Source organism: Python bivittatus, unplaced genomic scaffold (assembly GCF_059951505.1).
Source record: "Python bivittatus isolate LINGU-HERP-01145 unplaced genomic scaffold, Pbiv_v1 ctg000020_np1212, whole genome shotgun sequence".
Classification (NCBI taxonomy): domain Eukaryota; kingdom Metazoa; phylum Chordata; class Lepidosauria; order Squamata; family Pythonidae; genus Python; species Python bivittatus.
This window is the reverse complement of record NW_028277030.1, coordinates 13,471,618-13,485,733: the sequence shown is the minus strand read 5'-3', so window position 1 is coordinate 13,485,733 and position 14,116 is coordinate 13,471,618. Positions and strand designations below refer to the sequence as shown.

General features: G+C 39.7%; 1 long non-coding RNA gene across 2 annotated transcripts in view; it reads left to right on the top strand.

The window, feature by feature from the left end:
- LOC103052949 (uncharacterized) overlaps positions 1–8,273 on the top strand; it is a 28,498-nt gene extending 20,225 nt beyond the window's left edge. For both annotated transcript variants that reach the window (XR_456684.4, XR_003086193.2), the window contains 2 exons: positions 3,639–4,060; positions 5,903–8,273. This is a non-coding gene — a long non-coding RNA (uncharacterized LOC103052949). The remainder of the gene's footprint in view (positions 1–3,638; positions 4,061–5,902) is intronic.
- The last annotated feature ends 5,843 nt before the right edge of the window (positions 8,274–14,116 follow it).

Here is a 14,116-nt window from a genome sequence, read left to right as displayed (position 1 = left end):
GACAGCTGAAGCCCCTGCTGACCAAGCGGTGGATCCAGATCGTCCTTCCAGTTGCCATCATCCTTCCAGCCCATCATGAAGATGTATTGTACGTCCTTGTGATTTTCAAACCTTTTTACACCGCTGTTTTCTGTATTATTTTTGCTCCATCAACGTTTTCTGTTTGGCTTTTTTTTCCCACTGTTCTCCAAAATAAATCTGGTTCCTTTTATAGTCCCACCCCTGGGCTGCTGCTCTGTTTCTTAATGTGGGGTGCATTTAGATCTCTTAAATTGCTTTAAAAGATTGTTAAAAATGTGTATATCTCTCAGTGTGGCTTGTGAATCTTGTTTATTGTCACTGCATATAGTTTCTGCTGTTTGAGCTCTCTGCTGTTTTATGGTTGATTACTGTATTTTAATATTTCACTGGTATGATAAACTATACAGACAACTTTGTTACTGGGTAGACTGCAAATACTCTTAATAAATAAATGATATGTCCCTTGAAGATTTCTTAATTTTTCACATTTCCCTGCCTTTTTATGCCTCATCTATTTAACTATAAACAACATTAACCATCTGGTACTGTCATTCTATATGGTTATCTATCTTTACTGTTTATAAAGTTGATACAGTTTTATTTTTTTTAATCTTTGATTTGTTCTTATTTTATTTTTCCCATGTATCTTTATATTAGTCATTAGGGCCGGGTCTTAATTGGACATTCATTGGAAGCACTGCATTCTTTTTGTCACAAAAATGGTATTGCATATAGTTTGATCAACAATAGCTACATTTTGCCACTTAGGTTGTTTTTTTCCTTTTTCCTATTTATGTTTGTATAATGCTTCTTTCTACCTCCCTTCACTTTATGAGCCTTCTACATAGCTTTGCTATTTTTTTGGACTTACTTACTTACTTATTTAACAAATGTATAGGTCGCCCATCTCATATACATGACTCTGGGCAGCTGACAATTAAAGCAGAGTAAAAAAACCAAAACAATCAGATTAAAAACAACAGCAACAAAAAAACAAAAGTAGCACCCAAGAACACTCATAAACACTCAAATGAACCATGAATTGAATGAATGAATGAATGAATGAATGAATGAATGAATGAATGAATGAACTTCTTTAATTGATTTTAGAAAAATTAGTGAGGTTCCTCTCCACAAATTTCCTGTTTTTATCACATGCCTTAATAACTGTCCCCATTTAATTGTTCAAATGATGACTGCCTAAACTGAAAACAATGGAATCCTAAGCAAGTTGTTCTTCTGGCTCTCTGGCAGGTTTAGGCCTTGAGGACTTGGTTTTGCTGTGGTTCTGGTCCTTCTTGACAGACCACATCTAGAGGGTGGGGACTGTTGTTCAACTCTGGCATCATTGACTTAATGGTGTCTGTAGGGTTCAATCTTGCGCCTCATGGGGATAGTTTATGAGAGCTGACGCCCAGCTTAACTGGTCCTTACCAATACAAAGCCCAGGAACTACTTGGTACCCTTGAACGTTGCCTAAGCTTAATGGGTTGGATGGAGGTAGAAGGAGCTGAAATTAAACTTGAAAAAGAAGGAGGTTATGGTAATAAATAAGACTTTTGCTTCAGGAGACATTATCAGTGTGGTTGGACCCTTAGCAAAGTAATCAGGGACTGGATTCACTGGTCTCTAAGAGGGAGCTGGGGCTGTTTTAAGGCACAAGACTTCCTGCTATTCCTTCACTTCTTCCCAATAGGTTGTTTTCACATTTCTTCGCATACTGAAAGCATGCAAGATCTGAACAAGGAGCTCTGGCAACAGATGCATTGACTATGTGACAAAGTCACCATATCTTCCACAGCTATATGAAGGAGCTTACTGTGCATAAAGGTATAGAGGTGATAGGCTTGTGCGCATGAGAGTCACTTCATGTGGCACCAGAATGGCCCACAGCATAAACCTGAAATCCTTGAATTGTTTCAGTTGTAGCTGGTTATGATTTTTAAGCAGTTTCAAAATTATGTTCCTGAGTTTGCAGTTTTCTTCCTCCCTCTCTTTCTGTATTTCCCTTTATATTGTACCTTTCAGGTTGTAAACCTGTTGGCAGTGACAATCTTACTGATCATACATAAGCTCTGCAAGCATTTTCTTTAATTAAGAGAGAAATGTGTCTGAAATGATTGATAGATGCTACAATTCAAGTTGCCTGTTATTATTATTTTTTAATTTGGTTTTTACCTTGTAACACTAGTGAAGACAGTAGTTTGATGGAAGGACTTAACTCTGCCAAAAAAAAAAAATCCCAGTTACAGGGTCATCCTAGGGATATGGCCAAATCAAGTCTGTTTATCTTTATTTAATTTTATTTAATTTGTTAATTAAGGCACAAACTTTTTCTCTGTGGACTATTTCCTCTTAGGTAGTAACATTTGCTGCATCATAGGACAAAAAAAGAATATATTTTTGAATGTAAAATCATATGCTGTAGATTTAGCTTTCATGGGACTTTCTGCCATTAAAGACAGAAGGAGCCTTCTGTGCATATAGAGGGGAAGGCTTGTGCCCATGTGAGTCACTTCATATGGCACTGGAATGGCCAACCAGCATAAATCTGCAATTTAAACCGTTACATGCAAAATCATGATAAATTTTTAATTTTGGATTTGGAGTGCCTAATTCCTGTCACTTGCCAGTCTCCTTTCAAAGTGGACCAGTGGCCCAGATTTGTGAGTGTTGCATTTCAAGTGAATGAGAGATGCTGCACTGTAAAGTGTACAACGGATAAACACAGGGCCATATCTTAAGGTAGGATGAGAAGTTCTGCCTGACAGCAATGTGAAAAACCTGCAGCTAATGCTGGTAGGTGTCAGCAAGCTCCCAGGTCCTATGAGAAAGTTTTAGGATCCCCAAATTACATGCACACATACATGTTCCCACTCACACACACAGATATGAATGAGACATATATCCATATATTAAATAGATAGATAATTGTGTTACAGAACCAATACACTATATGGAATATAAATATTTATTTAGATCTCTCACGGTCTATGATTACAAATCTGCTGAGGATTTATAAAGACTTCAATTGGTCATGTACGCATCTGGATGCTAAATACATAGCTCCCCCCTCCCGACTCTTCCTGTTTTAAAGATGGTGCACTGAAGTATATTGTGTTTTTGAGCCAACAAGAATTTCAACATCTAATCTTTCTGGTGGTTAACCATAGCATGGATCTGGTTTTGCAACTCACTCTGAAGAATCTCAGAGCCAGACTGACTTTGTGCCATGTGCTTAAGCATGCGAGTTAAAGACCCTACAATTGCATTTGTCCGACATGCTGAACTTGGTTAGTTTTAACCTTGATTCACACTTTTATTTCTTTTCTTTCGTTTTTTGGGGTTTTTTTTACATTTAGTGTGTTGGGCAAACCCATAACATGCCAAATGTTTCAATATTTTATGATCTACCACGCTGTACAAATCCTGAAAATGGATTAATTCAGTAAGCAAATTAAACATGTTGTCAAAAGCAATCTAAAAGCCCCAATAGACAACGTTACCTTAAAGATGAAATCCTTTAAAAAATAAGCCCTAAGAGTTACATTTGCTGATGTCTAATAATGCATATTAATGGGAAAAAATCTCTCTCTCTCTCTCTCTTGTTTCCCCAGCGTCCTCTTGTATGAAAGACAGGACTACCATTCTTACTTTGGATTAAAAATAGATGCTTTTGCCCTATGAACCTTCAAGCCTCTTTTTCAAACAAACTGATTTTTCTTTTGATTAGCTGGAAAGGAAACGGCACATCCAGGAGGAATGCACATCAAAGGGAACTCTCTAAATGATGCAGAAATGCATAAAACAACAAACAAGGCCAGCAGGGAAGAGAGCGATGCCATAAGTGTCTATGTCTTCATATTACAATGAAAGCCAGCTTGCCGAAGAACTGCAAGATGAGAACTAAAACTCTTCTTGAGTCTGATGCTTTGCTAGAAATTTAATGATCATTCCCTCTGCTGCCAGAGAGATGCATAATGCCCCTCTGAAAGGAATGGCAGGGCTGTGTAGCTGAACTTTTGCATTTTCTCCCAAGGTAGGTTCAAAAGGTTGGTTGCCTGCATTGAAAAGATATTCATGCTTAAGCAGGTTGCACACTTAAGGCAGAACCACAGCATTATGGCGAAAGAGAAGAAGTCTCTCCTAAAATATCACTGTAGCCATTTTTAATTTTAATTCCCAGATGGCCTCCAAAGTCAGAAGGAAGCCCAGAAGAAGGGGGAAAGTGATCCGGACAGGCATTTTTTGGAGAGGAGCAGTGGTTGTTGTTTCCATCCTCCTATCTGCTGATCCTATGAATGCCTCATGACTCTTTGTCACAAATACCTTAGAGATAGGCATTTGCCATAGCTCCACGTAGTACCATCCTCAGATAGATCTCCCAGGATCAACTGCAGAAGGAATTGGTCAGAAAATCTAATCTCTGAGTTTGCTCTAGAAAGAGCATGCCCTTCCAAAGCTGTAGAACAGTCTTTCTCAACCTTGGCAACTTGAAGATGTGTGGACTTCAACTCCCAGAATTCCCCAGCCAGAATTCTGGGAGCTGAAGTCCACACATCTTCAAGTTGCCAAGGTTAAGAAGCGTTGCTGTAGAGCGGTGTTGTCCAAACTTGGCCACTTTAAGATGAGGGGGCTTCAACTCCCAGAATTCCCCAGCCAGCCATGCTGGCTGGGGAATTCTGGGAGTTGAAGTCCCCTCATCTTAAAGTGGCCAAGTTTGGACAACACTGCTGTAGAGAATATGGAGAATCTAGAGCCCAGCATTCTGCAAGGCTACTGATGCAGATACAGGCTTCTCCTGTGCCCGAAGATAGCACTGCAAGGTTGTCAGGATAGCACCAGACCTATCTGTTTTATATACTGCAGCATAGGTTCTGGTCAAAGTGTCGTTGTGGGTTTTCTATCATACATCAGCTTTGCTGTGTCCTGGGAAGCCCTGAAACAAGCCCCTAAAAGCCTTATCTGTGACAAGCAGTAAAAGTGTGTACCTTTAGGGAAGATTGAACTAGACATGTAGTAACTGAGTGCAAAAGCCACTGTTGGTGTCTGGAACAACTTGGGATTACTGTTATGCTTTAAAGTGCAATGAAGCTATTGGTCAATATCTGAAAGAATAGATTTTTTCCCCTCTGTAAGTGCACATAGCCTTAAAAAAAAAAAGTGTTTCTTTTGAAATAATTTCTGTTAGACTTAACAATGTCTGTAGTGTGATTTAGACAAGTCAATGTGAATTTTACTTTTCCCATGAAAATTGTTGCATATTTATACGTATCAATGTAGTGCTAGTGGGTCAGGGCCTAGGGTCATGGCCACTGCATGAGAAAAAGGATACCGCTCATTAAAGATCTGGATAAAGTCTTAGGCATTCTCAACATCTACAGAGCATTGCATGATTAGTGAACCTACAAAACACTGGTCATTTGATTTCTAGAATTTTGTTGAAGGAGATTTAACTGTTGACCTATGACTACATATTGATAATAATTAGATAATTGTACTATGTATACATTGCAGCTATGATGTGGATAATATTCTCCAATATCATTTGTAGAAAATGCCCTTAAATAGCTGTAATGCATCTCAGGGGACAGGAAAGCTTGTATTTGGGCATTTTAAATTCTGAAACACCTCAGATATTTTGTTTTGCCATATTTAATAATCGGTGCCAGACATCCTCTGACAATGGCAGTGGATGAGTCAACTTTAGCGGAAAACAGGAATGTCTGCAGTGTGTGCAAAACAACTCACTTTTGTTTGCCGAGTCAAAGCTATAAAACTGAAAGGGTCAGGAGAGGAACAATGGAAAATAAGATTTGCAAATAGCCAAGCGAAGAAAGCCCAGGAACTGAAATACTGAAGAAGTTCTCTCTTTCCACAGGATCAGTCTTACCATATCATTCCAAGGAATTTTTCTATGGTGGTTTTCTATGTGACATCACTTCCTTTGGAACACACATGAGCAACCTACTCGTAATGATTTTCAAGGAGGGCTTGTGTGAGCCTCATTCAGCTTTAGAGGCCAAAGCATTCTAGCTGTGGGACAATTGGGTCCTGGGGTGGGGGTGGGGGGCTTTTCCCTACCAGCCATTTTTCAGTATTGTATTTCTTTCTTTTCCACACAGGAGAATAGCAATATTAAATCTCTCTGAGAAGTGGAGTCATAATCATGCTCCTATCATAATCCTGTATAAACTGAGCCAGGAATAAACTTCATTGAATCCACAGGGGCATTACTTCTGAACAGATATGCAAAAGATTGGACAGCCAAGTTCATTATGAGGGGCATTATGTGGAAGAATACCATGTTATGAGCTGCACCCAGTCTACCATGGTGGATAATACTGTATTCAGAATGACACACAAAGATCTAAGGCTACAGGTCCCCATTTGGGGGATAATTGGTTAATTTATCACTGCATGAAATTGTGACTTCTCGGTCACTATTGAGATTGTTCTAGTGCTAATACTGGTCCTCAGGCGTTTTCGTGAAGATGTAGGACCTCCAGTGCCACTCCCTGCCTTTTTAGTTTCCACAGACCCTCTAGTTTATTTCTGGGAAGAGCAATATTGCTTTAGCAAACAGAATGTAAGAGCTGGGGACCAGAGATATTGGACTGAATCCTGTTTCAGTCAAATGAACTTAATTGCCACAGAAATCATGAGTGGCTCATCCCCTGGATGTCAACAGAATCTAAATCCTGATAATTTAACCTGAATCCAACCCATTTTTAAAAAACATAAAGTGTAACTGGATTCTTACAGTTGAGGACTCCTTTCATAACTGCCCCTTTCGCCAAATGTTTTAGCATGCCGTTAATTTGTAAAATCTCCTTGCCCCAAGACTCGTAAGCATTCCTCTTCCCTGCTGCTTTATGCTATAGCTGTATTAAAAGAAGATTCTGGATATGAGCTAAATTCACAGGAGCCAGGAGAGACAAATCAGCATAAAATCTGCCATTACTAAAGGTAGAACATGCCTCCAAGCATGGCTGTCTGATGAAAGCAAAGGTTACATAGACTATTATTGTAACCTAGAAAGTCTGCACCATAAAAGGATCTGACAATTTTATGGGTGTTTCCCTTTCCTTGTATAAATCTCCCTGTTTTCTTGGCAGAAAAAGTGAACACTCTTGACTCTTCTGGTTTTTAAAAAAGAAGGTATTCCTGTATATTTTCCTCTAGAATTTTCCAGCTGGAGGAGGTGGGGAGAGTTATTTATCCAAAATGCCCAGTGGCTTCCCCCATAAATTTTATCCTCATTTTCCCACTAGCAATTCCATTCTTCCAGTCTGTACTTCACTGGTGAATTTAGGGTGACAAACAATTAATGGGATGCACAAGCGTCAAACAAAAGGCAGAAAAGGCACACCGCTGCTGGGAAAGCACGAAGAGTGGAGTAATGTGATTATGGTAATGATCAACAAGTCATCGTCTGCTGCTTTTGTTCACTGTAATTAACTTCTTGGAAGGGCACGGTGGTTTTCCCTGTGTTCATCAGCTGGCCCTGTCTTTGTGCCACCCCCCCCCCCGATCTCTCTTTCTCTCTCCCGACAGAGGCTGCACCCCCTCCCCCCCCAAGAGCCTTCCTAAATAAATTCAGGGCAGGAACAAAGATGCAGCAAGGAGAATAGAGATGGATATCATTTGTTGTCAGAAATTCAATACCATCTAGCAATCCAATTACTTAAGCTGTTTTTATAAGTCTTATTGCTGCTCACAGTAAGACCGCTCAGTCTCACAAAGAATGTAGTGGAACAGATGAGGGGTCTAATGAGAAGGTTTCAGTAGTCGAGGGTTTTTCTATTGTGTAAATGTTGGGATCTAGGAATCCAACCCCAGCAAAAAGTGAGAGTCACTGTTGCAAAGGCAGATCAAAGGGAATCGTGAAACTGCACGGTTACTTATGGATTTTTCTGGAGAGCAAAGAAAAATGGGGAAAGCTGCCATCCAGTGAGGGCCTGCCTGTGGTGAGTCTCGACAAGGATGAGAAACGGAAATTACTTCTGAATATTCTTGCTCCTAGGCTTGTGATCTCGATCTGTGCTTAAGCTTCCTCCCCACTGGATACAGGTCAAATGCTGAGCTCTGCTGCAATGTCTCCAGAATGCTAACCATAGCCATAAATTGCCGTAAGATGCTTTCTGTATTCCTCTACAGAGGATGCATTTGCAGAAACAAAAGTGTATCATGTTTATAATCTAGATCATTCAAAAAAAAAGTACAACTCAATAAAGAATAATGGTAAAGTCTCTGAATCATAGACTCATGTATTGAGTTACTTCATGGACACATCCCTAGTTATCTTGGCAACAGCATGAAAATACTTTGCTGTTGCCTTCTTCCTGGATGCTTTTCAACTTCGTAGACTCATTTATAGTCCTGGGATTCCATATTAGCTGCCCATCCAAGAATATACCACAGCCAACTCTGCTGAGCTTCTGAGTTCACACAAGGTTAGCTGCGGTTAGCCAATGGCCAAGAAGATGTAGGCAAATGGTGTATTGTTCTGGAATGGGATGGGCATGTGGCCCCTCTGATCATAACTCAAAAATCAGCAATGGAATTCTGAACCTTTTCAGCACAAGTTAAGTTTATGCGTTTTTTGGAGAAATAAGCAATATATATTAATGCTTCTATTTTATATCCAATGGATGTAAAACAGATGCATTAATTTTACTTAAATGCTCTAAACCAATGTTTTTCAAACTTGGCAATTTTAAAATGTGTAGACTTCAACTCCCAGATTTCTCCAGCCAGCATGCTGGCTGAGGAGTTCTGGGAGTTGAAGTCCACACATCTTAATGTTGCCAAGTTTGAAAAACACTGCTCTAAACTTTCAAGAATGAATATATACACACACACACACACACACACACACACACACACACCCCTACATACATACAAATTTATATATATAAAAAAATTCTTAAAGAGATGGGGGTACCAGACCACCTTACCTGTCTCCTGAGAAATCTGTATGCTGGCGAAGAAGCAACAGTTGGAACAGGTCATGGAACAACCAACTGGTTCAAAATAGGGAAAGGAGTATGACAAGGCTGTATACTGTCACCCTGCTTATTTAACTTATATGCAGAGTGCATCATGAGAAATGCCGGGCTGGAAGAATTGATGCCTTTGAATTGTGCTGGAGAAGACTCTTAGGAGTCCCTTGGACTGCTAGAAGGTCAAACCAGTCAGTCCTAAAGGAAATCAACCCTGACTGCTGACTGGAAGGATTGACACTGCAATGTAAATGAACATGAAACTGAGCAAGCCCCGGGAGGCAGTGAAGGACAGGAAGGCCTGGTGTGATATGGTTCATGGGATCACAAAGAGTTGGACATGACTTAACAACTGAACAACAACAATGACAATATATAAATATAAATAAAAACCCAACAAATTTGTGACCCTACGCTATTTAATAATGTCATTAGAATGCCATCTGTGGCCCCTGGAGATAAAATTAAGACTGTAGCCACAAAATAACTGCTACCCCCATTTTTCAATATGCAGAGGCCAAAAGAATGCAGACAAAAAAAATGTCCAAATGTGTTAGCAAAAAGAGTGGGTTGTAAATTTAAAAACCTTTGCAACGTTGTATTTCATGTCAGTACTGTATGAAGATGTATGTATGGCTGTGAGAGCTGGACCATAAAGAAGGCTGAGCGCCGAAGAATTGATTCCTTTGAACTGTGGTGCTGGAGAGGACTGTTAAGAGTCCCCTGGACAGCTAGGAGGTCAAACCAGTCAATCTTAAAGGAAATCAACCCTGATTGCTCATTGGAAGGATTGATAATGAAGCTCAAGCTCAGATACTTTGGTCACCTAATGCGAAGAGAGGACTCTTTGGAAAAGACCCTGATGCTGGGAAAGATTGAAGGCAAAAGGAGAAGAGGACGGCAGAGGATAGCATCACTGAAGCAATGAGCATGAAACTGAGCAAACTCAGGGAGGCAGTGAAGGACAGGAAGGCCTGGCGCAATATGGTTCATGGGATCACAAAGAGTCAGAGACGACTTAACGACTGAACAACAACAACTGTATGAAGAAAGATCTATTGGATGGATGAGGGAATGGGATTAATGGCATTTTTTAAAAAGTCAAATCTTTCAAAATAACTGTCCTCTTCTGTTGTCCTCTCATAGAAACTTGGAACCAAAATGTTCAGGCTCATGAAAGAAATAAGGGTGTTGAAGAAAAGAATGGGTATGATTCCTTAGGAATCACCCAGCCTATCATATACAGTGGTACCTCAGTTCACGAACGCTTCTGTTCACGAACAATTCGGTTCGCGACCAGCACCTTAGGAATCACCCAGCCTATCATATACAGTGGTACCTCAGTTCACGAACGCTTCTGTTCACGAACAATTCGGTTCGCGACCAGCACCATTCGCAAAATTTTGCTTCCGTTCACGAACTCCGCATCGGGTGACGAACACGACCCGTGGCCATTTTCCCTGCTGTGACATGTGGTCATGGCTTCCGGTAGGGAGGGGGACTCTCCCTCCAAACAATAACCGCCTCCCCACCCGCCTTCCTGTCCTCCACACCAGAAGTCGCCTCAACCAAGGTTAGTGTTCTCTCTCTTCATACTGTACTGTACTGTACTTTGTGTCATTTGTTTGTGGTTTTAAAAAAAAATACATATGGTTCAGAATGGATTAACCGTATTTACACTGAACCTTACGGGAAAATTTGATTGGGTCGGTGACCAAAATCGGTTGGCGACCACATTTGTAGGGGTCAGAACGGATTAACCGTATTTACATTGAACCTTATAGGAAAATTTGATTCGGGTTGCGACCAATTTGGGTCGCGACCAGAGTCGCAGAACGAATTAAGTTCGTGAACCGAGGTACCACTGTACAGGCAGCACTCTATGCTCCAACTGGGCTGAGACTGCTGTTCTCAGAATTTGGGAAGGTCTGTTTTCAAGACATCTGAAGGATACTATCAAGGAAGCCACCTTTAGCTAACTTTTGTAGGATACACCTTCAAGTATTCCTAACAAGTCAGATTCATTGTTTTTATTTTTTTTAAAGAAATGCTGAGAAAAAAGTAGAGATAGCTGTAATGATTTACACAAATCAAGATTGCATACAAATGAAGAAAAAATCACATTAGGGATAACAATTCCAAAAAGTAAAGCCTGTTTCATCAAGGTCTCGGTATAATTTCCTTTTTTTTAAATGGCTCTGTTGTTTGTAGTTGCATACATTTGCACCAGCTGTTCTACAATTCATGTATTTATCTTACCAATTTATTTAAGCAGTTTAGCATAATCACAGGATCCTATGTGTTCAGAATACTTATCATCGTTCCCTGGGAAATACCACTGCCCCCCTTTTTCCTTTTTTGTTGCTACAATGCAACTTGAAAGGCAATTTCAAACATGGGGTGGGGGGTGGGTGAGTTTAACCCAGAAATGTGTTTTAGTTAATCATTGCTTAGAATGGCCACAAAGCATATGTTCTTCTCATCCAGTTCTACTTGAAAGCAATATGAACATCTAGAAGGTAGAGGTAGAAAAATCAGGGCACCCCCAACCAATTTCAGCATGGTGCGCTTGCTTTGAAAGACAGCCTAATCTTTTCAGGCATTAATCTGCAGAACTTGAGATAATAAATTTCAAATAAAAATGATCAGCCAAAGTTGAATGAGAACAAATGGGTTCACAAATGTATTTTTCCCAATATAAAAAATAAATGAAACAAGGGAATGCTTCACTAAGCTGTAAAGATTGAATAATCTTTGGAAACCGACCATCTAAGATGTGAAAGCTGAAATATTATTTTTACCCCATTCTTTCTAAACTCTTTGCAAACATTAGATATTTTCTGCTTACAACTGATTAAGATCCAACCCAGACAAAAACAAAACAAAATTATGATGGGCCATGGCTACTAAATACATATTATTTAAAATATTCTGGTTATTATATCTAATGTAATGCTTTCATTTGTTTAGAAATGAAATTTGGCTGAAATTTATTTGTTTAATAAGGATCACAAGGAATTCTGCCTAGGAAAAAGCCCCAAATCTGTAACACAGGAGTTACAGAAGCATTTCCTACATGGCACTGAGAAAGAATTACTGTAGTAATTTGTCTCCAGAAGCTAGACCAGGTCCCTGTATAAAACAATTATCAAAGTCTGGGAAGTTCTACATGGGCTACCACTATTCTCTAGCAGACCAGATCCTCATCATGACAACATGGATAACTTTTAAGAAAGTTGGGTCACTTCCAAGAGTAGTATGGCTTTGCTTAAAACAGTTTTAAAATACATACATACTGATGGAGTCTGCTTAGTAGAGTCATCATGGAGTCAGGTGGCATGACTAGGTAGGTAGGTGATGTAGATAGACAGACAGACAGATGATAGATAGAATAAAAAAATAACTGTTAACGGAATCCCATTCCAAACTTGATGAGGTGTTAATGTAGACAGATCTTATTCAAAGTCCTTGGTCTATGAATAAAATTAACTCCAAGGTGATTTGCATTTTTTTGTAAATTGTGTCAGTCCCACTAGATGGACCAGACTAGAAAATCAATTCCACAGGAAGGCTAAAACTCTTTTTATTGAGATTGACTATAATAATCCCCACTAAAATCATCTTCCTTACTTTCTACAATTGGCAGAAAAGTTGGAAATGACCTGATTTCTCCCCCAGCTGTGCATCAGGCAACAATAATGCTTGCCCCCTGACCTTAATTGGGATACCAATGTCATCTCAGCCATTCAAATTATGTCCCAATTAGCCTCACTAATTGAGTTGTTTATATTTGTCACAATGTGTGAACAGCACTTCAGTTCTTATTTCATTCATCATAATTGCAAAATTTAACATTTTGAGATCTGATCATTTTCAAATGCTACAACTCACTTGGATTATATCAGAATGGGGCTTTTAATTTATTTTATTTTGTACTTGTACTGAATTTATTGTACTGATTTCATAGTAAATATTTGTATTGATTTTATTGTATTTATTTGTTGATGAAATTTACTATGGGTATTGTGATCTCTCTTCCTTTTCTATTATTTTTAAATAACTTTATAAATTGCCCAGAAAACTCCCATCATCAGATTACGCACACATACACACATACACACACAGGCTCATGACTTGAGTTTTAAAATGGGAAAACTGAAGCAGAAAGTTTGATCTTGAGTGAGAAAGATAGCAAAGCCAACTGAATGTTACTTTGCAAATAAAATTAGCTTGAAATGATATTTATTACCCAGTGCTCTTAACATCAGCTTCATTGTCCTCTTTTCATCTTAATCTAAAGTGAACTATAATCAATTAGGCAAATGTGTATCTTTTGTGATCAAAGCAATGATGATACTCTATGGTTGGTGCAGATGGATGTAAAGCACGCACATGAATACACCCATGTGTCAACTGTTCGCTTTCCCCTGTTTTATAAAATGATCTTTCCCAGGCTTGTTTCAGGGAAGCTGGGAGTAAAGGCCAACCGTGATACATCAGTGATCCAGGACAAGATGGCTGCTTAAGCCAACGATACTAGTTTAGCCTATAAGAAGTGCTGTTCCTGCTTGCTGGAATGGCCCTGCTAAAGAAAATCTATAAAAGCTGCAAGGGGAGAACTGACACTGAAGGGACGTGTTCTGTTTTGTTTCAGAGAGCTCAGATCAGCTCTGTAGCAGATGCACTAAAGCCCCAGCAGAAGAAGAGGTCAGAGCGGTGTTGAGTTTGCTTGATGCTGCATGGAACCTCTGAAAAGGCCAAGTGCGTTGTTGCTGAGAAAAACCCTGTAGAACTACTCTTCTCTCTCCCGCCCCTAGATCTGCCTCACTTCTTTCTGTGTGTGGCAGATGTCACTGAAGCTGAGAAATGCTCCCTCCCTGGTGTGATGGGAATCTAAAGTGCCTGGAAAGAATATTGCAGCCCTAGCATCTCCATCTTCTTTCATGGAAGATTAGTACTGAAAGCATCCTGTGGGGTTGAGGTCTGCTGCCTTCAAACAAGGGGCAGACTGTTGCTCACCAAGTTCCAGCAAATGATGGCCACTTTGCCCTTGGGGGCTTAGGCTTATGATCAGAGAGATTCCCCCTCGT